The sequence below is a fragment of the Sapajus apella genome, unplaced genomic scaffold (genome assembly GCF_009761245.1).
Source record: "Sapajus apella isolate SASKATOON/1434 unplaced genomic scaffold, GSC_monkey_1.0 scaffold99, whole genome shotgun sequence".
NCBI classification, from domain to species: domain Eukaryota; kingdom Metazoa; phylum Chordata; class Mammalia; order Primates; family Cebidae; genus Sapajus; species Sapajus apella.
Window position 1 is genome coordinate 4,399,444 of NW_022437039.1, and position 21,922 is coordinate 4,421,365.

The 21,922-nt window shown below is 42.8% G+C and overlaps 1 protein-coding gene across 1 annotated transcript in view; it reads left to right on the top strand.

Annotated features, from left to right (window-relative positions):
* Nucleotides 1-21,922, top strand: part of RBFOX1 (RNA binding fox-1 homolog 1) — a 2,532,432-nt gene that overhangs the window by 2,117,651 nt on the left and 392,859 nt on the right.

The window sequence follows — 21,922 nt, forward strand, 5'->3', positions numbered from 1 at the left end:
GAATGTCATTATTCTGTGATGCTGGGGACCTGGCCACACGTTGAAGTTTATCCCCATAAGCTTTACTATGGTGGGGCCCTGCTGACGTGTAGATTGTCACCCGGGAGAGTCTGGGAGAGTCTGGGAGAGTCTGGCGGGCCCCTCTGGGGCCCCGTGGTGCCTGGGTGCTTGGCACTGATGCCTGGGAAGGAGCCCCAGTTTCAGGATGGACCAGGAGATCTGACACGTGCATTTTCAGGCCCTGAATTTGTTCTAGGAGACAGCGGTGTGTTCCCCGCTGCTGCTCTTCATTCCGAAGCAAAAGAATGAGGTGTGGGACTCCTAGTTCCACATCACACTTCATCCGGTGCTGCTGGAATTTCTGAAAACACAAAAGCGCCTCCTGAAAGTAGCTTTGCTTTGGATCCATCTATTGTCTCTGCTTAAAGTCGCTGACAGGTTCTCTCAACCAAATAATCAGTATAAAACTATGCAATTTTTGTTTTTTTGCTCTCTTTCTTTCTTTCTTCCTTTTCTCCCCTAAGGGTTTGCAGTGAGCGGTTAACACAGGAAGGGGTTGAGTGGAGAAATTCTGTTTTCTTCATGGTGCAATGGCAGAACCTTCCACTGGGGGTCTCCATTTAGAATACGTGACTCGGGATTCCTGGAGACTTTCTTTTTTTCTCTCTTTCTTCTTTCCTTTCTTGCTTCTTCTTCTTTTTTTTTTTTTTTTAAGGCTCTTTTTGGTTCCATTAAAAAAAGTGAGGCCCTTTCGGTCAGCAGTAGGAGATGCGGCTTGTAAGACCATTTAGGTAATCAGAGAAGCCAGCCTTCTTCCACAGTGATGATCATAATAATAAAATAATTAAAATAATGAAATAATCAATAACTTTTATGGAGTGCTTTGTGACAAGCACACGATTAAGCACTTTTACATGGATTACTACGTTTAATCCCCCACAAAAACCCTCTAGGGAGTTGAAATTAATGGCTTCATTTTTAGATGCAGAATCTGAGGCATAGGTGGGAGAGCTGATATTTAAAACCAGACACTTTCGCCCCAGAACGGACACTTAGAAACACTATTCTGCACCATCCTTATGTCCTCCCTCTCACGGTGCCGGCCAAGGGCTGGTTCTGCATGATTTACGGAGAGACCTCTGCCAGGCTCCTGCGAAGGAAGAATCGCTCCAATTAATGCAGTGGTCCTTCTCTTTTCCTTTAAAGGCAGGACTTGTCAAAAGGGGAAAGAGTTCAGGCGATCTGTCAACTTCGAAGCTCTTCCCGATTTTGTTTTTTAAGTCATTAAGATTTTGTTTAATGAATTGCAACAAACCTTGAGGCTGTTGGACTTGGGGAGGAGGAGGGAGAGGGAAAAGAACGAGGCTGTGAGAATCATCAGCACTGAGAATGATGGAGTGTATTTCTCCGCAGCCAATTCCAATCCCCAAATCCCTGTTGTGCTGAGGAGCTCTCCAACTAACAGAGGAAATGCAGTCACTGCCCTGCACTGTATTAATGATTTATACCCCCCGCACCAGTGCTTTTGTTCACTTTCGGGGCCTGGTCATGTTAATAAACGAATTTCAGGGAGTGGGGTCCTGCCTTGCCATGCTGTTTTGCTCAGTGCAGTGAAGGCTGCCTCATAAATCAAAAGAATTTAGTGCTTTACAACCTTCCCGAGCTCCGAGGTGGTGTGCGCCTGTGCGCGGTTGTGTATGTGTGTGTGTTTAATCAGATTCACTTAGAGACATTTTCATTGCCTTCCTATGAAGAATGAATGAAGAAAGGGATGCGCTCTATCTTAGGTGTTTCAGGGTTGATTGGTTTATTTCACCATGGCATCACAACCCCATTTGTTTCCCATTTGGTGTTCATGCTTTATGGTGTTGTCTGTGAACATGGGCTGACACTCTTTTATTAGCATAAAGAGATGCAGATCACATTAGAATCCCCCATCCTTCTATATCATCAAAAACAACAGGCAGGGGAGAGGGCGAGTTTACTGTAAGCCAAATCACCATCCATTCACTGCAAGTCAACGGGAGCTTGATGTGATCTTTCAACAATGGGGTTTTTGAGGCTTTTTAAAAAATGATTATATTTCAATTATTCACTGAAAAAGAATGCTGCTTTGTTTTGAACGTGATGGAGGACACTTATTTTCTGGATTGGGAATTCTGGATGTGGGAAAGTTTCTTCTCTTTAATAAGCCATAGAAAGCTCCAATTTTAACCCCAGCTTTGATTTTTTTCTTTTCCTAATTGGAAGAAAACAAATCATATCATCATATATTTTACTTGCAGCATTCAATCCATCTTTCAAGGTACCAGCAGAGAAAAGTTCTATTTCTTTCTTTTTTTAAAATAAATAAATTGCACTTGTGTTTTCTTAATTATACCGTGTGTTTCATTTTGTGTGTGTGGTGATATTTCTTTCCCTATAGAACTGAGAACTGAAAACCAACAGAAGATAGAGTAGGAGTTTGAGGGGGTAAAACAGAATATTTAGAAAATTAGAATGATACTTTGAATACTCTAGTCAACAGGAATATTTTTGTCTATGATGAAATCTGGATTTTGGGAAATGCTCTTTAGTTAAAAAAAAAAGATACATAAGGCTTTCAGGAAATAAAAATGTCAATTTAGTAGAATTATTAAATGAATACATGAAGGAATAAATGCAAAGACAAATGAATAAAGTCCTACTCTACCCTACCCCCACCCAAACTGTCACTTGAATTTCTTCTGTAAATGTGAAAGTTTTAGCTATCTGGTTCTTATTAACATTTATGCTTATACATTTTTTTTAACTGTCCAAAGTGCTTGTCAGTAGTGATGAAACTGCAGCTAATACTCATTGTGGAAGATTGCCTTTTACTGTCTTGTCTTCCTGAAAAGTGGAGAGCAGAATGCGTATATGTATATATAGGTGAACAAAGAACATTACACAAATTTTTCATCATGGGAAATACGATACAGCATTTTGGAGTGAGAAAGCAGGTGTCCAGCAAATGCAGTTTACATTTCTATTGTACTGACTTTTGTGTTTGTATTTGTTCTCTATTTTTTGAATCTGTGAGTGTCTCATTGTTTTTAATTATGTCTACGAGGCACAAGACAGCAGTCAACATCTGCTCTTTTGTTTACTTGGTTTACATATATCTTTGATGGGTTACTAAACAATCTATTTTTCAAACCCAGAGCAGAAGAAACCAGCCAAACCCATATTACAGCATTTTGTAAAGACCCATTATGCAATTAGCACATGGGATTTGTATAAAGCTGGTGATTCACCCAAACAAACATCCCTTTATTCTGATAGTTCTTCCTGGCTTTGTGAAAAATATCAGTATCCAGAAAAATAAAATCGCATTTCCTCTTTAATCATGTGGCATGCCAAGAAGATTATGTGTTTATATGAGGGATGGATCCTTCACTTTTTGTACCAGAGAAAGATGAACTTTCCAAAATAATGATGTCTTTAATTCAAGGCAGCAGTTTCTGTATTACATAAGACAACTATCTGCTTACACGTAGCAGACTTTTGAGAGTTATATGGTACTATCGGGGAAGAGAAATGCTATGTTTCTAACTGTTTGCATAATTTTCCTAATACTGCATGATCCATTTACAAAAGGCATAGCTGATCATCTATTGCAAGACACGTGAGGCCCAGAATGATTAAAGTAAATCACCTCAAACCTCATTCTTTCACTTACTTCAGTGGTTAACAATTAATTTACTCACTCATTCATATAACACATGCTTCTTTGGCCTTTGCTCTGTCTCAGAGATTGGGTTGGTTATTGAAGGGACACAGAGAGGGAAAGGCAGGTCTGCCTTTCTTCACGGAGTTTACAAGTTTGTGAGGGAGAGAGGGACCGTAAGCAAATGATCATGACATAGCTGTGCCTTGCCAGGTGTGATGAACGTGCTGAAGGAAAATAGCAGTTCAAGGGAAAGAGTAGGAGTTGGATTCAGGAGGGAGGGAAGCTTTTTCGAAAGAAGTGACATCAAAGCTGAGATGGAGTGGGAGGTGGGCAAAGGGGTGGGTCCAGGGTGGAAGAGAGGATAAGGCATAGAGTGTATGTAGTACCTGTTGCACGCCTAGGTGTCCTTAAGATGCTGGAGAAGCAAAGGGACCAGGGAGCCAGGGAGAGAGGGGGAAAGAGGCGGAGAAAGGCCAGAAACCACTAGGGTTTGGAAACCCTGACATGGGGTTGGATTTTTTTCCCAAGAGGAGTGAAGAAGAAGGGGGAAAAAAAAAAAACCCTAAGAGGCCTTAAGCAGGAGACAAATGATCATATTTAGCCTTTACAAAGGCCAGTTTGGCTTTTCTGCAGAGAGTAGAGGGAGACGAGATGGAAAGCTGAGGACAGGGGTGTCAAGTAAGAGAACACTGCGATAATTCTGGTGCGAGCCGATGGTTGTTTGGACTAGGAGTGGAGAGAAAAGAAATGGCCAGGGGTAGAAGATTTTAAAAAAACAAGCCTGAGATTCATCCCTAAAGCTGACGTTCAGCCAGAAGAGAAGAAATGCATCTCCCTGAAGTCAGACTTTGGCAGGCTTTGGTGAAGTCAGGAGGCACTCACCTGGGTGGTATGGGGCTTCATGGAGGAGAGTCACCAGCCAGTTTCAGCGTATCTTAGGCCAAAGCTTTCAGAGCTCAGAATTTCCATCTGAGCTCTCCCATCACCACTGTCACCAACCCATTGCCATTAGCACCATCACCATCACCAAACAACTGGTCTCATAGATTAGTTGGTAGCAGTCACCAAAGATGAAGTTACTCACCAGCTTGGCAAGATGATCTCTAGCATTCCACTATTGTGGTGGGTAAGAAGTGGGGAGCCAGTTTTAGGAACTGTCCAGCGAGCAGCACCTCCACCCTCTCCCTCCAGTTGCAGGAGTACAGGAGTTAAATGCATTCACACGGATGTGAAGCAGAACTAACTTTGAGCCTGAAACAAATTACGAATTTTATGGGCGTCCGACTAGCCGTATGGGCGTTTCCCAACTTCTATGAAGTTTCATTTCTACATTTATGAAATAGAGGTAACAGCAAGACCACAAAAGCATAGCATTGTTAGGAGCATGGCACAAGCTAGTTCGTATGGCACCACAGCACAGTACCACGCAAATGGAAGAAGCTGTCCTTTGATGATGCTGGTGGTGGCGGTAACGGTGGTGATGGTGGTGGTGATGGTAGCGATGATGCTGATGGTGATGGTCTGGTGATGATGTGGTAGTGGTGGTGGTGATTGTGAATGGTGGGAGTGGTAGTAGTGAGGATGAAGGAGATGGTGGTGGTGCTGGTGGTAATGACGGTGCTGATGGTGATGATGTGGTGATAATGGTGGTAATGGTGGTGCTGGTGGTAATGGTGGTGCTGGTGATAGTGATGGTGGTGGTGGCGATGGTAGTGGAGTTGGGATACAGGCGATAGTTGTGATAGCAGTGATGGTGGTGGTGGCCATGTGATGGAGTTGGGATAGTGGTGATGGTGGTGATGCTGGTGGTGGCCGTGGTGATGGTGGTGATGGTGGTGATGGTGGATGGTACTGGTGGTGATAGTGGTTGTGGTAGTGATGGTGGTGCTGATGGTTCTGGTGGTAGTGACAGTGCTGATGGTGGTAGTGGTGGTGGTGGCGGTGAAGGTATTTGGTAATAACAGTGATGCTGGTTAGATGCAGCATGGTAGAATATTTTCACACATAAGTACCTGGATTCAGATTTGGTTCAAGTCTTACCACTTACCACCTGGGAGCCCTTGGGTAAATTATTTAACCTGTCTTTGTTTTAATTGTTTCATTTGTGAGATGGGGATGATGATATTCATCATCAGTCATTATGAAGACTAACTTATTTCACATTTGTCAAAAAAATTAGGACAGTGTTTGTTTTTATAAACAAACTCTTAAACAGACATAGAGAATGTTTTTGTTAAATGAAGTGTTGGTGCAGAATACGGCTTTTAACAAAAAGGTACCTAGTGGCTTCTGGACTTCTGCTTTATTCTCGATTTTGCTTTTCATAGCAGGCTGAAAAGACTGTCTTTTCCTTCTCTCAACGGCAAGGCCCACTCTCCCCCCCTCCCCATCTCTCCATGTGTTCTGCGTAGAACAGGTGTGTGGTGAGCCGGAGTTCTGGCAGAGTGCAACATGAAAAAGACTCCCAGTAATTATAAAAATAACAACGAAGGCTGCTTAGCGAGGTAGGCAGATGAGCACACCACTAGCCAGAATGATAAATAGCGCCTGCAAATGTTAGGTCCCAGTGGGAGTATGGGAACATATGGGATAAACCACACTAAAAGTTGGGCATCATTGGTAAGTTTTAGATGGTTAAGGCAGGCCAACTCTGGTGCCAATTTTTTCCTCCTTTCTTTCTTTTTTTATCCTAATTTTAAATCCTTCAGTTCCCTTTTGTCCCTTTGTTCTATTTTGGTCCTAAAAGAAGCATTCATCTTTGAGGCCAGCCAGGGAATCTCCAAGGCAGTCAGGTCTGTGTGGTAATCCTAAAAACAAATGGCCACCCTGGAATCTGTGAATTTCCACATGGAGCTCTATTCTATATTGTTGGGGGAGATGTAAACGCACGCCGTAAATATTTAATGGAATGCTAATGTGTTGAATCCAGACCTATGATAGGTGGGCAGGCAGAAAAATTAGTGTCTAACCAGTCCAATAAGTTTACAAGCGTTTGTAGAAGAGGCAAACAACTTTTTCTGCCAAACATTATTTAAGAAGAAGACGCGGAGGGTGGTAGGTTGATTTCAGGTCAGTGTTTGTATGTCTGGGTCTGAATATAGTTTGGAGACTGTACAATCTGTTTGGCATGGCTCTGAAGCAGTGGGATTTCTCTGGAAGGATATTTTGGAATTCTTGTTCACCACCCACCATGCTTTTCCTGGGCCTCAGAAGAGATTTCAGCATCGAGGTGAGATTTAGAATGTGGGCACCTGAATGTCGGTGCCAGCTCCTTAGTAGATTTCCAGGATTCCTTACTTAGCAATTACATCAACATCCTTGGTCATGTGAAGCCAGCAGAGGAAAGGAAGTAGGATTTGGGATTGGGCAGGTGTGGCTTTGGCTATAGGCCCTCTCTGCTCAAGTTGCCATCAGTGATGTAAGGCCTCAGAGTTCTAATATCCTCATTTGTAGAATGGGGCTATTATGAGCACCAATACCATGGACTTTTTAAAAGACTGGATGAGTCAAAATCTCGGAGGCACTTAGAATTGTGTTTGGCATGTAGCGAGTCCTAGCAAAGGGTTTGTTAAAACATTAAATAGAAGATATCTTCTACGACTGTCTTTTATGCAAATGTATGCATATGTATGCATTAATCTAGTTTTTTTGAAAGTTACCTTGTTTTAAAAAAATAATTTATTGTAAGTTCCAGGATACATGTGCAGGACATCTGGTTTGTTACATAGGTAAACGTGTGCCATGGTGGTTTGCTGCACCTATCAACCCTTCAGCTAGGAATTAAGCCCCATGTGCATTAGCTATTTATCCTGAAGCTCTTCCTTCCCCCGCCACCCCCACAAGCCCTAATGTGTGTGGTTTTTCTCCCTGTATCCATGAGTTCTCATTGTTCAGCTCCCACTTATGAGTGAGAACATGCAGTGTCTGGTTTTCTGTTCCTGTATTAGTTTGCTGAAGATGACGGCTTCCAGTTCCATCCATGTCCCTGCAAAGGACATAATCTCATCCTTTTTTAAGGCTTCATAGTATTCCATGGTGTGTATGTACCACATTTTTTTTTATCCAGTCTGTTAATGAAGGCCATTTGTACTGATTTTATGTCTCTGCCGTCATGAATAATGCTGTATGCACTAATTTTACAACATGTTACTTACAGCAACCCCTCAACAACCCTCTCAGGGGACTATTATTGTCCCCAGTTTGTAAAGGAATTAGCTGAGGTTCAGAAAGTTTAAGTAACTTGCCCAGGTCAACACAGCCAGGGATTTTCAGAGCCCAAATTTGGACCAAAACTTGATATGGCCTCAATAGCTGAGTTCTTGGACAATGTGATACATTGCTATTATGATAAAAATAAGTACTCTTCGTTAGTAAACTGGAGACCAGAGAAATATATATATATATAGTTGTTGTTGTGTGTTTGTTTTTTGAGATGGTGAGATGGTGTGCTGCTCTTGTTGCCCAGGCTGGAGTATAACAGTGTGATCTTTGCTCACTGCAACCCCTGCCTCCTGGGTTAAAGCGATTCTCCTGCCTCAGCCTCCCAAGTAGCTGGGATTACAGGCCACTGCCACCATGCCCGACTAATTTTTTATATTTTTAGTAGAGATGGGGTTTCACCATAATGGCCAGTCTGGTCTGGAATGTTTGACCTCAGGTGATCCACCCTCCTTGGCCTCCCAAAGTGCTTGGCGTGAGCCACTGCACCCGGCCTAGAAAAAATATATTTTAAAAAAATGTGAAATACATGGAAAGGCAGCATAACATGGGATTATTAATGGGGCTAGAGTCTTCCTTCACAAGCTGTGTGATTTGGAGCAAGTTACTTAACCACTCTGTGCCTTGTTTGTCTAACAGTAATATGAAGTTAGAAATGGGACTTACCTTATAGTATAGTTGTGAAGATTAAAGGAGTTAATACACAAATGGGTTAGAATATGTCTGGCAAATAATAAATGGCGTATATAGTTTATTTAGAAATATTTTAAAATAGATTGTCATGTAAGAGTCAGAAAGGAAATGAGGTCACTCAGGGTGGTTCCTCTTTTGATGTCCCTAGAGTGTCCCAGCAGGACGCTACTAATCTGGGAGGTTGAAAATCCCACCTGTCAGAGGCTCTCTGTTGCCACCAGCTGCCTGGCCATGACATCGCAGAGAAACCATCTTGCAGCAGTCAGCCCCTTGCCTAATCCTCTCCGATGAGAGGTTCAGCTGCAGAGCTTGGCACAGCTTAGCACAGCTCGGTTCTGGGTCCCTCACATTTCTGTCTTGTCTGCAAGACTAGACTATACAGTCTCCGAAAACACAGGTTTATTTGCTACCTCCTTTTCTCCCCCAGTGCTGGGTTTGGTGGGTTCCCAGTGATGAGTAAAACGTACTCCTTGGATTGATAGCATTTTTGTGTGTGTGTGGCCTGAAGCTGGAGAAAAAAAGCTTCAGCAGAGAGAAGCCGTCTCCTGTTCTGAGATGACTCCTTGTTGCTGGCCAAGGGAATGAAAGATGTGTTTTGCACTTCTTAGGGACAGACTTGCTTTTACAATACAGGGTGCCTTAGCACCTGCCCATGTTGTTTGACCTTCTTGCCACCTTGAAAACCTGCCCCCTGCCAAGCTGTGGTGAGTGCTGACTGGCAGGTTCATATCATCAAAGTCACAGTGCTGGTAAGCACGTCAACATGATTTCACGTGAGGACAGTCATCTGAGTTGTTAATAGGAGCCCGTCTTAAGGGATTTTGACGTTACCCATGCCTGTCCTTAGTAGAAAGTACAGCACATCTTGGCTACCGACTTGAAAATCTGAGGGACACTCAGAGGCCCCTCCAGAGTCTGTTGGTGAATTTCACAAGAGTCATCAACTCCCTACGATGATGGGGAAAAATTGGGGAGTTATGTGCAGTTTTCTGGGACGAGGACACAAGTCAGAGTGGTCCAATTTCAGAGTGGCTCATGTATCAAAAATAAGAATGAGGAGCCACCAGTTCACCCCCAGAAGAGGCACTGATATGGGGACAAGCCAAGGAAAAATCAGCCCTTGAGGGTAGAAATGATGCCTCCGCGTCACAAAGAAAGGGCCACCTAATAATCTCTTTAGCTGTCCTCCTCCTGCGTCCCCCTGTCCTTCTGTTTGCTCTTCCAGTGGTTAGTCTTTCCTGGTGTTCCCTGGTGATTTTCCCGTTTCCATGTGCCTCGGACTTTCTCTTGCTTGGGAGGCATTTCCCCACTTTCTGAAGACTCAGTGGAGCATGATGTAGGTCAGCTCTTCTCCAGCCCTCAGTGTCTTCTCCTCCTCCCTTTACTCTTTGGATTTGTGTCCCTTGACCTCTAATGGCTGTTAGGGTGGTTGACATTGACTGAGGGGTGGAGGGTAAAGGAGATGAAGAAACCACTCAACTTGAGTTAAAATATCCAGGCTAAGGCTAGGCATGGTGGCTCATGCCTGTAATCCCAGGACGTAGGGAGGCTGAGATAGAGGATTGCTTGAGCCCAGGAATTCAAGACCAGCCTGGGCAACACAGCAAGACTCCCATCTCTAAAAAAAAATTTTTTTCTTTTTTTTTTGAGACAGTCTTTCTCCATTGCCAGGTGCCAGGCTGGAAGTGCAGTGGTGCAATCTTGGCTCACTGCAACCTCCACCTCCTGGGTTCAAGCAATTCTCCTGCCTCAGCCTTCTGAGTAGCTGGGATTACAGGCATGTGCCACTATGCCTGGCTAATTTTTGTATTTTTAGTAGAGATGGGGTTTCACCCTGTTGGCCAGGATGGTCTCGATCTCCTGACCTTGTGATCCGCCTGCCTCGGCCTCCCAAAGCGCTGGGATTACAGGCGTGAGCCACCGTGCCTGGCCTAAAAAATTTTTTTAAATGCCAGACGTGGTGGTGTTCATCTGTAGTTCCACCCACTCGGGAGACTGAGGCAGGAGGATCTCTTGAGTCCAGGAGTTGGAGGCTGCAGTGAGCTATGATCATGCTACTGCATTTCAGCCTGGGTAACAGAGAGACCCTGTTTCAATAAACAAATAAAAATAATTTTCTAAAAACCCAGGCCACTATTTCTCAGATTACATTTATGCACATCGCATTTGAAAAAAGGCTTCTCATACCGTCTAGCAAAAGGGAGTTTCGTAGCCTATCTCAGTTCATGGGTATAGCTCCGCTATTGACTAATGCTACAGTCTTGGCCAGGTCACCTCCCCTCTCAGGGTCTCAGTATTCTTGTTACTAATGTATTAAATGGAACAGACTCCACTTCACAGGAATGAAGAGAGGGTAAACTGAGACAACAGATACAGTGTCTGACACATAGTAAGCACTGAAGAAGTGGTAGTGACTCTGACCGTGATGATGAAAAGGATGAAAAAGTAGGAAGAAGGAAAGAAGAGAAATAGCCCAGGGCCTGGCACAGGCCTGATACATAATTCTCAAAAAAACAGATAGTCCAGTAGATAACCAAAATGAATGGTGAGTGGATGGGTGGGTGGGGTGATGAGTGGATGGATGGATGGATAGATGGATGGGTGGATGGATGGTATGTTGGTCATCAAATCAGCTTTGGAAAGTCTGAATTAAACAAGGTCCAGCAGCGTTTGTTTTGTTTTACTTATTTACAGGACTTCTCGGGTGCTTTTGTATGTTAATAGTAATCACGAATTCCCAAGAGGGAGAGAGGGCAAGCTGAATTTCTCCAACTAATTTGACCACGGTGTCCTTTTTACAGTGGCTCGTCTGATGAGCCTTCTCTCCATGTAGAGTGCCTTGGAAGTTGCCAGTCCAGCACACTGAGTTTCTAAAGAGAAAATGATACCCAGGGAGCTCAGGTGGTTCAGCCAGTTCAGCAACTGCATGGAATTAGTATAAAAATTCTCATGTGTCAGTTCTGGAGACTGGTGTTATTTGGAGTCATCTCTGTGTCCAGCTCCTGTAGAGACCTGGAGCCCAGAAGGCAGAAGATGTAGAGAGGGCACAAAGAAAAGCCTAGCAGAGTAGCTGCATCCTTCCCCCTTCTGAGAGGCCTCAGGGAGTATCTGTTTGCCTCAAGCAAGGTCAACAAATTCTCAAACCCAGTTGCCATTCATCCCCAGACAGGTCAGAGGTCGGTTCCTGAAGCATTGTTGATCTCAGCAGAGATGATGTGCAGGGTTGATATTCTTAGATTTGCTCATTCAGCCAGTCAGTCTGGCTTTCAGAGGAGAATCAGGTCAAGAAGCGCTTAATGAACCAAGAGGAGCATGGTGCTGCCTAAACCACTGGGGCCTCAAGTTTGTAATGATTATCAGCTGGCTCCTCACTGACAAGACCTGCTGGAATTTTCTTTGTGCATCTCCATAACCATTTTTAGACTTGTGGTCAATCCTGCTGTTTAGAGTAACCCAGAGTCCTGTATTCTTTAAGTTACTTCTGATTTAAAGGCACCCCTTTCATTACTCCTAAAAACCACGAATTGAACTTGATATCCTACTTTCTGTTTTGGTTTCAGAAATTGCGTTTTCCATGTACAGAAGCCATATACCTATCCCTGGTTAACTCCTGGGTTTTAATTTTTTTTTTTTGCTGAGAACATAGAAGAAGGAGGTACGCTCTTAAACAAGAAGGTGCTTCACAAGTTGAATTTGTAAGCACAGTTTCATTTAAGCAATTAGCGGTGGAAGGGAGGAAGAGTTTTGATACGCCCGGCTTGATCCTCCAACCAGCTGCTAATTCTGTTGTCACTATGACAACTATCAACAGCCATTTACTGAGTGTGCCATGAGCCCCTGAGCCAAACACAGCAGCATAATATACGTATTTAAATCTCTGGACCACTGTATGTGTTACGCTACTTATCATATTCTTCTTTCACAGATAAGAAATCTGAGGCACAGACAGGCTAAGTAGTGTGCATGGGAACACACAGCTGACAACTGGGGGGACCTGGGATTTTAATGTGTTCTGTGTGGTTTAGTGTAAGTTCTTAACTACTGTGCTGTGGTGCTTGCAACAAGGGATCCAGGCATGATAAGAAGTGGCAGGAGGCAGGAGAATTGTAATACCACAAGAATAACATATGCTTAGTACACACTTGTCGTTCTCGCAAGAACTTCCCATGTAATATCTCACTTACATCCACTAACTGAAAGCAGTCTCTAAGTGGGGGAATGTGACTTTTCTTCTCCAGATGTCTTATCTGGCTAAATTAGTTCTCCACTGAGATTTCCAATGGGGGCAGTTATATTCTGGAGAGGGGTTGATTGATGGTCAAGCATATCCTGTCTACAGCCTACTGGAGCTTTTTCCTATCTGCCCATCTTGGTCATCAATTTGATATAGTTGTGACTTGGGCACCCCATTGAGATCCCTGTTGGAGCCATCCTCTCCTTCACTGGGAATTCACTGGTTAGTCCTTGGTCTTCTAAATGTTATGTAGCATCTCAAGGAATTTTTCTTGAGGTCCATGCTAGGTAATGCTTTTCCATGCTCTCTTCTACCTACACTGGATGAAGTTGGAATGTCTGTCTGGCAGTGAGTGCCGTTTCTCAATTCTGGTTCATGCTGATACCCTAGTGTCATTTTTGATGACTCAGCACGTATTACAGGCATGTAGGGAAATCTGACTCTGGGGAACTACCAGGTACACATTTTGTTGTTTAACCTTGGACACGTCACTTGACCTCCCTGAGCCTCCGTCATCCCACAGATGACAGATCATTCTCAAATACTTACTGAGCGTCTACGCTGTGCCCAGTCCTTAGAGAATGGCAGAAAAACAAAGTGATTGAGGAGGTGGGGGAGGAGCTGAAATGGATGCACACCTGCATGAGAATGCCAGGTAGGTCTTTAACATCCCAGGGCAAATCACTGCTGATATTTCGGAATCTCAGCCCCGTAGATCATGAGTGCTGGGATTGGATCAGGAGGCATAGTGCTGGGAAGACCTGGCATATGGCTTCTTGTTGAAGAATGGGATGTGTATATAAGCAGTTTTACTGGGGGGATAACAGAACGGAAGCTTAACAGCAACATCTGTATGGGGTGTTGATGGGGCACCGAAGACAGACAGAGCTGCCGTGAAGAGCCGAGAGATTAAAAAACAATCTTGCACGGGTACATTGAAAACGTTCTGAAGAATGAAATAAAAATAGACTAGCATTTTCTGGACGCCTTCCAAGCACCAGGAACACCCACCTTCAGTATGTCATTTCATTACTGTAATACATTTGTGAGAGAGTACAGGTGTTGTACCATATTAGCCCTGAAGGGTCTAGGGATCAGGGATGAGTATACTGTCTGTCCTTAATCAGACACATAAAAGGGTGACAGAGCTCAGATCCCCCAGATCCAAACCCATCCTGTCCAACTTTGAAATGCAGGCTTTTTCTACTATTGTGATGCCCCCAGGTTACTTGTGATGAGCTTGGAAACCTAGGTAGCTCTCAGTTATCTGGGGGCCCCTGGCAGCCCCTCCACCTTCCTCACACCTTGCTCAGCCAGTCATTTCTGGAAGGATTTGGGAAAACTTTATTTGCCTCGTGGCCGTTTTAGTCACTGAGTGAGCAAGAAGAAATGACATGCTTCCTTATTTGAGCCACTCTGCCTTCTTGAAAGTTGTGATCACCATCAAAGGAGTCGTGATATGGTGTGGGCAGTCCCTGAACTAAATGCAATGCCGAAAAGACATTCAGACAAAGGTGATGGTGCAGTTAGTTCTGCCTGGGGTAGCAGGGAAGGCTTTGTACAAAGTGTCATGGAACATTTGACTTAGGCCAGCCAGGTTGATCTAGAAGGAAGAAAGAAAGAGAGGAAGGAAGGGTATTTCTGTATAGCAGGCAAGTTTAAATGGAAAGGTAGATTCACAGAGTTGTTTGGCAAAGACAATTTGCCAGTGTGGTTTCTACAAAACAGTGATTTGTAGAAAAAGGGACAATGTGTATCAGATGATGAATATGGACAGGGTAAAGTGAGAAATATTATGAAGGACCTCAGGCACTGTAGGAAATTTTCCATTACCCACCTTTGCCTGGAAACAAAGTGAGTGAGTGTGTGAGTAATGACATAATCTGTACAAATCTGTATTTTGAAATCAACATTGTCAATATCCAAGAGATAAGAAATGTGATTAGTATTAAACTTATTCAGTGATAGGATCAGGGAAACACTCTGCTTTATGCATGTTGTTTTGTTTTGTTTTAGTAGTCAACAAATGGCAACGGATAGCTGCTTTTTAGTTAGCAAAGAGAAGGCAAAGAATCATAGAGCTGATCCCACAGTGAGCTTCTGCCCTGTGGGAAAGGAAGCTTTTTCACAGATGTGATTATTGGTACAAAGAAATGTGGCTCAACATACCTAGCTGTTCCATTCTTTCAAGAGATAGTATAAATCTAGGTTTTACATGAAATAAGTGCCCCCATTAAGCAATATTAACTTTTTTTTTACACTGGGCAGACAAATTATTATCACGGTCATCATCATCCCCATCTCTGGACTGGACTTGGTCCCTATGACTGCAGGTTGCTCTGCTGACCAGCAGAATCCATGGGGCAGGAATTGGCCTTCTCTAGATACCCACTGTCCCTCACCTTCTTCACAGCCAGCACTTCTCTTTCTTACTTTCCTCCCTTTCACTGATGTTTAAACTTTGAGTAGCTACCACTCAGAAGGGCAGGTTGCTCCTGTTGGCCTCTCTTTGTTAGCCTGGTCTCAAACTCCTGGGCTTAAGTGATTCTCCTGCCTCAGCCTCCAGAGTAGCTGAGATTCAAGTGTATACCACTGTGGCCAGCTTATGTTAGCTCATAAGATCTGGGAAAGGAGATGCGGTGTCTGACAGCCAAAGCCAAAATGCCTTTATCTAGGACAGGAAAAGAGGAGTCAATACCCAAGAAGGGAATGTCATCATGGGCGGTGGAGAAAGATGGAAGACTTTTTTGTTTTGTTTTGTTTTGTTTTGTGTTTTTTTTTTTTTTTTTTTTTTTTTTTTTTTTTAGGTGGAGGGATGAGATTGAACTATCAAAGGCTGGCTAAGAAAAAGCAAAAGCCTTGATGGAAATCTTTGGCACAGCGGAGATGAGCAGAACGGGTGCCAGGGAAGTGTTAGGGGAGAGAAGACAGTGGGGGAGCAGAAAGGAACAGCGAAGGAGTGTGTGTATTTGCTATTGTCTTGAAGCCTGACTTCTTGGATAAAATACATACCCTAGATTAAGGGTCAGCAGACCATGGGCTGTGAGCCAACCTGGACCATTGCCTGTGTTTGTTTCATCTTCGAGGTAGGAATGGGTTTTACACTTAGAACTGCCTGGAAATTTTATTTTAAAAACAGAATGATATGTTGTGACCTGTAAAAATGATAGGAATTTAACAAATAAAGTATTACAGGAACATGACCACAATCATTCATTGGCGTATTGTCAACAGATGCTTTTTCACGCTACACCAGCAGAATTTTGAGCAGTTGTAACAGAGATTGTAAGTTCTGCAACACCTAAAATATTTATTATCTGGGTGTTTACAGAAAAACATTTACCATTCCCTGCCCGTGATGGGCAGAGCAGATGGCGATACATGGCTCTTCATTTCACTCCAGTATGTTTCAGGGAATCTGCATGTCTCTTAGCCACGATCAGAACTGCCCGCCTCTCCTCTCACCTTGCCAATTTTTCTACTATTTTAAGTTCCTGCATTACACCATGAGCTTAATACCACACAATAAGTGTTGGGTAGCCAGACATTTGCTGTGAACCATTTGCGCTACCACTGGGGAATGGAAAGACATACAACATGGTGTCAACCTAGAGGAGGCTCCAAGAAAAAAGAATCACAGCTCAATAATACTGGGTGCTTCCCATTTGGGAAAATAGAACCTATGTCAAGAAAAAGGGATTTTTGTATAGTAGCTGTTATTTATTTACATGCTTTGTGATTAGTGGAAGGTTTTGAACAAGGATACAGTCAGTGCAACTTCAAGAACATGAGTACTACGATCATACAGAACAGCAAAAGCTTGTTGAATCATGGCGTTCTTTTGCTTTTGTTTTTTGAGACAGAGTGTGGCTCTGTCACCTAGGCTGGAATGCAGTGGCACGATCTTGGCTCACTGCAACTCTGCATCCCAGGTTCAAGCCATTCTCCTGCCTTAGCCTCCCAGGTAGCTGGGACTACAGGCACATGCCACCACTCCTGGCTAATTTTTGTATTTTTAGCAGAGACAGGATTTAACCATGTTGGCCAGGATGGTCTTGATCTCTTGACCTCGTGATCTGCCCACCTCGGCCTCCCAAAGTGCTGGGATTATAGGCGTAAGCCACCACGCCAGGACCATAGTGTTCTTAAGAAGAAAAAAGAAAATATCTCCTGCACAGGTTATAACTATATGTCTTTCTATCCTGTGTGAAATGTATCTCTCATTTCTGTCCTGCTAAAATCAGCAGATTCTTTAATATATATAAACACATGTACACAGTCACGTCTTTTAACGATGGGTAATGAGTACATTCTGAGAAATGAGTCAGGCATTTTTGTCATTGTGCAAATATCACAGAGTCACACTTACACAAATTTAGGTGGCATAGCCTTATCCATGCTAGGCTACAAACCTGCAGAGCATGTTACTGTACTGAATACTGTATCTAAACATAGAAAAGGTACAGTACAATATGATATTATAATATAATCTGATGGGACCACCATCATATATCCAACTTGTCATTGCAAGAAGTGCCATTATACCTACAGCCGGCCATCAATATGGAGGGGATTGGTTCCAGGACCTCCCCTAGATACCAAAACCTACAGATGCTCAGTTCCTGTTATAAAATGGCATAGTATTCGCATATAACCTATGCACATCTTCCCATATGCTTAATGAAATCATCTTTAGATTACTTATGAAGCCTAATACAATGTAAATGCTGTGGAAATCATTGTTATACTCTGTTGTTTAGGAAATAATGACAAGAACAAACAGTCTGTGTATTTCAGTGCAGGTGCAGTGGTGTTTTGTTTTGTTTTGTTTTAAATATTTTAGATTTGAGGTTGCTTGAATCTGTGGATGTGGAAACAGAGAATATGGAGACTTCTGTGTCTGTATGTGTGTGTGTGTGTGTGTGTGTGTGTGTGTGTGTGTGTGTGTGTATAGAGACAGAGAAAGAGTTACATAAATACAGTGGATCACTATCTTCTCTCACTATCTTCTCTGCAGTTTCTAGCTACCTCCTCCTCACGTTTGCTTACTGAAGCATTCTTGATTAAGAGTAAGTGAATATAGTTACCTCTCTTCTATGCTCAAGAAACCAAGAATCTAAATGTGTAAATTTCTGGCCTACATGATGGAATTAAGTCTCCTGCCTCCTGGTCCAGTGGTCTTTCTATTTTATAACACTAAAGAAACAATTTGATCTGACGCAGGCCTTACCTAAGTAACTAATAGCTCTCCCCTCCTGTTGATTGCTAAAGGAAAGCGGACGGGAGAGACACGTCCATCTCACGGCGACGCTTCTGTCCTCCCCAGTAACTTCTCAGAAATGTGGTGTTGAAAGTCGTCGTCAAAAGCTAAAGTTAGAAACAGTATCGGGCTGTTGAGTAAGAGGGGTCAGCACGCAGCTGTTATGGGAGCTTTCTGAATTGTACAACGTGGCCACTTTGATGCATGAGAATCAATTACAGAGAAACCTTGTCAAGATGGCCAAAATTCAGCCTTAAATAATTGAATTCTCTGCCAAACCCTGTCCGCTGTCGTTATCTAGAAATGTAATTATGCAGCTAAATCAAGCAACTAAAATTAGTGTAGTGTAAAAACACCTTGGCTGTCTGAAAGTGGAGGAATTGACATTTGGATTTAGAAAACGCCAATAGTTGGATATGTTTGGCGGTGTTTGAAGCTCTCTCCCAGTTTCAACAAAATCTATATCAAGTGTCCTGTGTAGAGAGAGAGGTGGGATGTGGCAAGTGAATGTTTGATTTTGAAGGTGATTTTCACAGATCCCTGGGACTTGGGCATTATTTAAGTAGATTCACTTCATCAGAACTTCATTTATTGTTTTTAGAATTGTGGAACTACACACACCCACATGACTTCCTAATACGAAAATTAGAAGAGTGACAATTTCAATGTTATCTGAACCTTCAATCTCAAGTCAAAGCTTTCAATCTGAAACCACAGATGTGTCTATACCAATCATCGGGGGAACAGGGAATACATGATAAGAGTGGCAAATGGCCACTGGTACTGTACGCATCATGATATGGCGCTAGGATTTCATTTAATGATAACACAGCCTTTTGAAGTAGGGACTGTTATTATCTCAGTTTTCCAAATGAGCAAACAGGGTTCAGAGAGGCTGAGTAACTTGTTCAAGATCACACAGCTAGTAAGTGGGATAGCCAAGTCAGTATAATTCAAACTCATGTAAACCCCTAGGCATTTATCTATTGCCATGTAACACATCCCAAATGATTGCTTGGGTATTTTCAAATGCCACAAAGTTTTCAGATCTATGCTTGAATGTATTTCTCATCCATAGTTTTGGTGCTTATTAGATATACCTTGAAACTCTGGGAACAGGGAGACATCTCTTATTAGTACATTGCATATTAATATATCATAGTTGAAATCTCAAAATAAAGAATGTCTTTAAAAATGCAAAATAAAAGGCAGAGAAAATGTTATTACAGAATGAAATACAGGAGTGAGTATAGGAATCGGGCTCTGGGTGTGTTTGTGGCTGAGCACTGCCTTCTGCTAGCTATGTGACCGTGAGCAAACCATTTAGTATGAGCCCTGTATCCCATTTGTTACATGGGACTGATAATAGTACCGACTTCAGAGACTTGTTGTGAGAATGAAATTACATAATGTGTGTAAATAATTTAACTCTGTCTCTCTGCATAGCACACACTGTGCAAATATAAGCTGGTGGCTTCATTGTATTATTTACAAATTACCCCTTTAAAACTGAAATCGGAGAGAGAGGGAGGAAAACTAGACGGAATATCTTTTTTTTTTTTTAATTTTTTTTTTTCTGTCAGTACCAAAGGCTGCTCACATTAACCTGCTGGATTTGAGTTTTAAGTGGGCGTTGATAATCATATCAGTTTATATTTCTCATTCCCCTCCCCCACTAAAAATCCCATGTAGACCCCATCCTTTGGTCTTTTGGCCAAATTCGGTGGGGTGAGCTTCTGTCTCATAGCCTGGTTCCCTCTGTCACTTGGTCTCTCGGTCTCTCTCTTTCTCTCTCCCTCTCTCTCAGAACTAAATTAATGAAGAGTATTTGGTTAGTCATGTTAGGCAAGCTGTTCCCAAAATAGCACCTTCCATTTTGGTAGCTTCAACTTTGCAGCTGCTGTGTCTCTTCGTCGTCTGGGAAGAAAACTTTCACATTAAGAGTTGCTGATGCGGATTTTCTTTCTTTCCTCTCCCGGCGTTGATGAGTGCTTGGCTCCTGACAGAAGCGATTTGGCTCCCAGCTTTGTAGTTCGGAAGAAGTTGGGTCTATAGATTTCCCCCTAACTCTCCGTTGATGTGTTGAGCTTCAGAGGGAATAACTCCACGTAAAGCATGTTGGCGTCTCAAGGAGTCCTCCTGCATCCCTATGGCGTGCCTATGATTGTACCGGCTGCTCCTTACCTCCCTGGACTGATTCAGGTAATTCAAGGCCTTTGCCAGCCAGCAACTTAACTCCGGAGTGCTCAGAGTAATAATTGGAATTTTTATGGTTGAGAAAGCAAACACTTTTAATACAGGAAAAAGCCCTCGCGTAGTCAGTGAGAAGACAGTAGGAAATCAAAAAGATGGATCACCCTAATCTAGCTATCGACATCTCTCATGGCTGAATAAATGGTGTAGTTGAGCTATATTTGCTTGTATTGATCTGACTGCTGTTTAACATTCATGCCTTAGCTTCAGGAGGTTGACCACGGGGCAAAGGATTTGCTCTCCTTCTCAGCTTTCTGAGGGACTCAGTCTCCCAGAGCAGATCATGAGGCAAAGTAACTTATCATGAGGTGACTCAGTTAAGAGCTTTAACCCAGGAAATGAAAGGGAGCATGAAATATGCATTAATTCATAGGACGCCTCCACACGGATTGTCTATTTTCAGAGAAGGCTCTCCCCACCTGAATTTGAGTGGTGGCACTGAGGCAAGAAGGAACTGTGTATCGATGGGTAATTTATGAAGTTCAGAGCTTATTCAAGGGATCCCTTGCCAGATGTTTACATCTTAATGATGGCAAGAAAGTGGAGGGCTGAAATGTGTCCTGGGTTTACTTTGAAGGCTTTTTAAAATTCTGTACAGAGAGGATTAATCTACCAATGAGAAATTTGGGACCTTTTTTCCGCCCCTTACCTTAAGGTTTTCTTTGCAAGCAAGTGTTGGCTTCTGGGTGTATGTCTGAAGTTCTCTGTAGAAAGCTCACATCTAGTAGCAATAGAACCCACACATCATAGAAATCCAAGGTGGCTTTTTGTTGTTGTAGTTTTTTGTGTATAACCTGCCTTTGCAATAAATTCTATATCTCCTTTCTACAGAAAAAGAAAACAATATATTTAGGTACCTTTATTCTTGTGTCTCCCTGTGTCTCTCCAGCCCCTCGTGTTTAAAAATTCTATGATACCCTAGCTCATTAAATATAATTTCTGGGAAGGATTCTTGTCACTTTTTCCCCTACCTTTTCTGAACGTAACTGTTAACTTTTGTTAACTTACGAACCTGGGTGATCAGAGAGTCATTTGAGGGTGATTCCAAGTAACAGCAAAACATTCTGTCTTTCTGGATTTATGGCCATTCGGAAGCTTTTCTCTGTATTACATGCTGTAAATAAATGGGTCACATGGAGGATGGTCCTTCGCAGCGTGGAACTTGTTGCATCTTTCCTGGTATACACAGGCCGGCGTGATAAGGTTGCCATTTCTGAAGTAGAGCTCAGTGGCAGCTTAGAAAGTAACAGGCCTCTTGCTACCACTGGAAACTTGGGGTGAAGGTCGGCTGTTGGAGTTTTGTCAGACCCTCTGCCGCCCCATCTGATAAATAATTACAAGCAAATCGTGGCCTTCACTCTATGCTGATTGATGCTGAAATTGCTTTTGAAAGTTCTCATAAGTTCCTGTTATAGATTAAGTGCCGGTGTAGGAAAAATAACGGCACCCACTGAAATGGGTGAATGTAATCAGGTTTAATGGACTCGAGAGCTTGTTGGGAATTAAATAACTATCGATTTGCTGGAATGTTGCTGTCATTACGAAATGCCACTCTGGACGTATTACCCCAGTG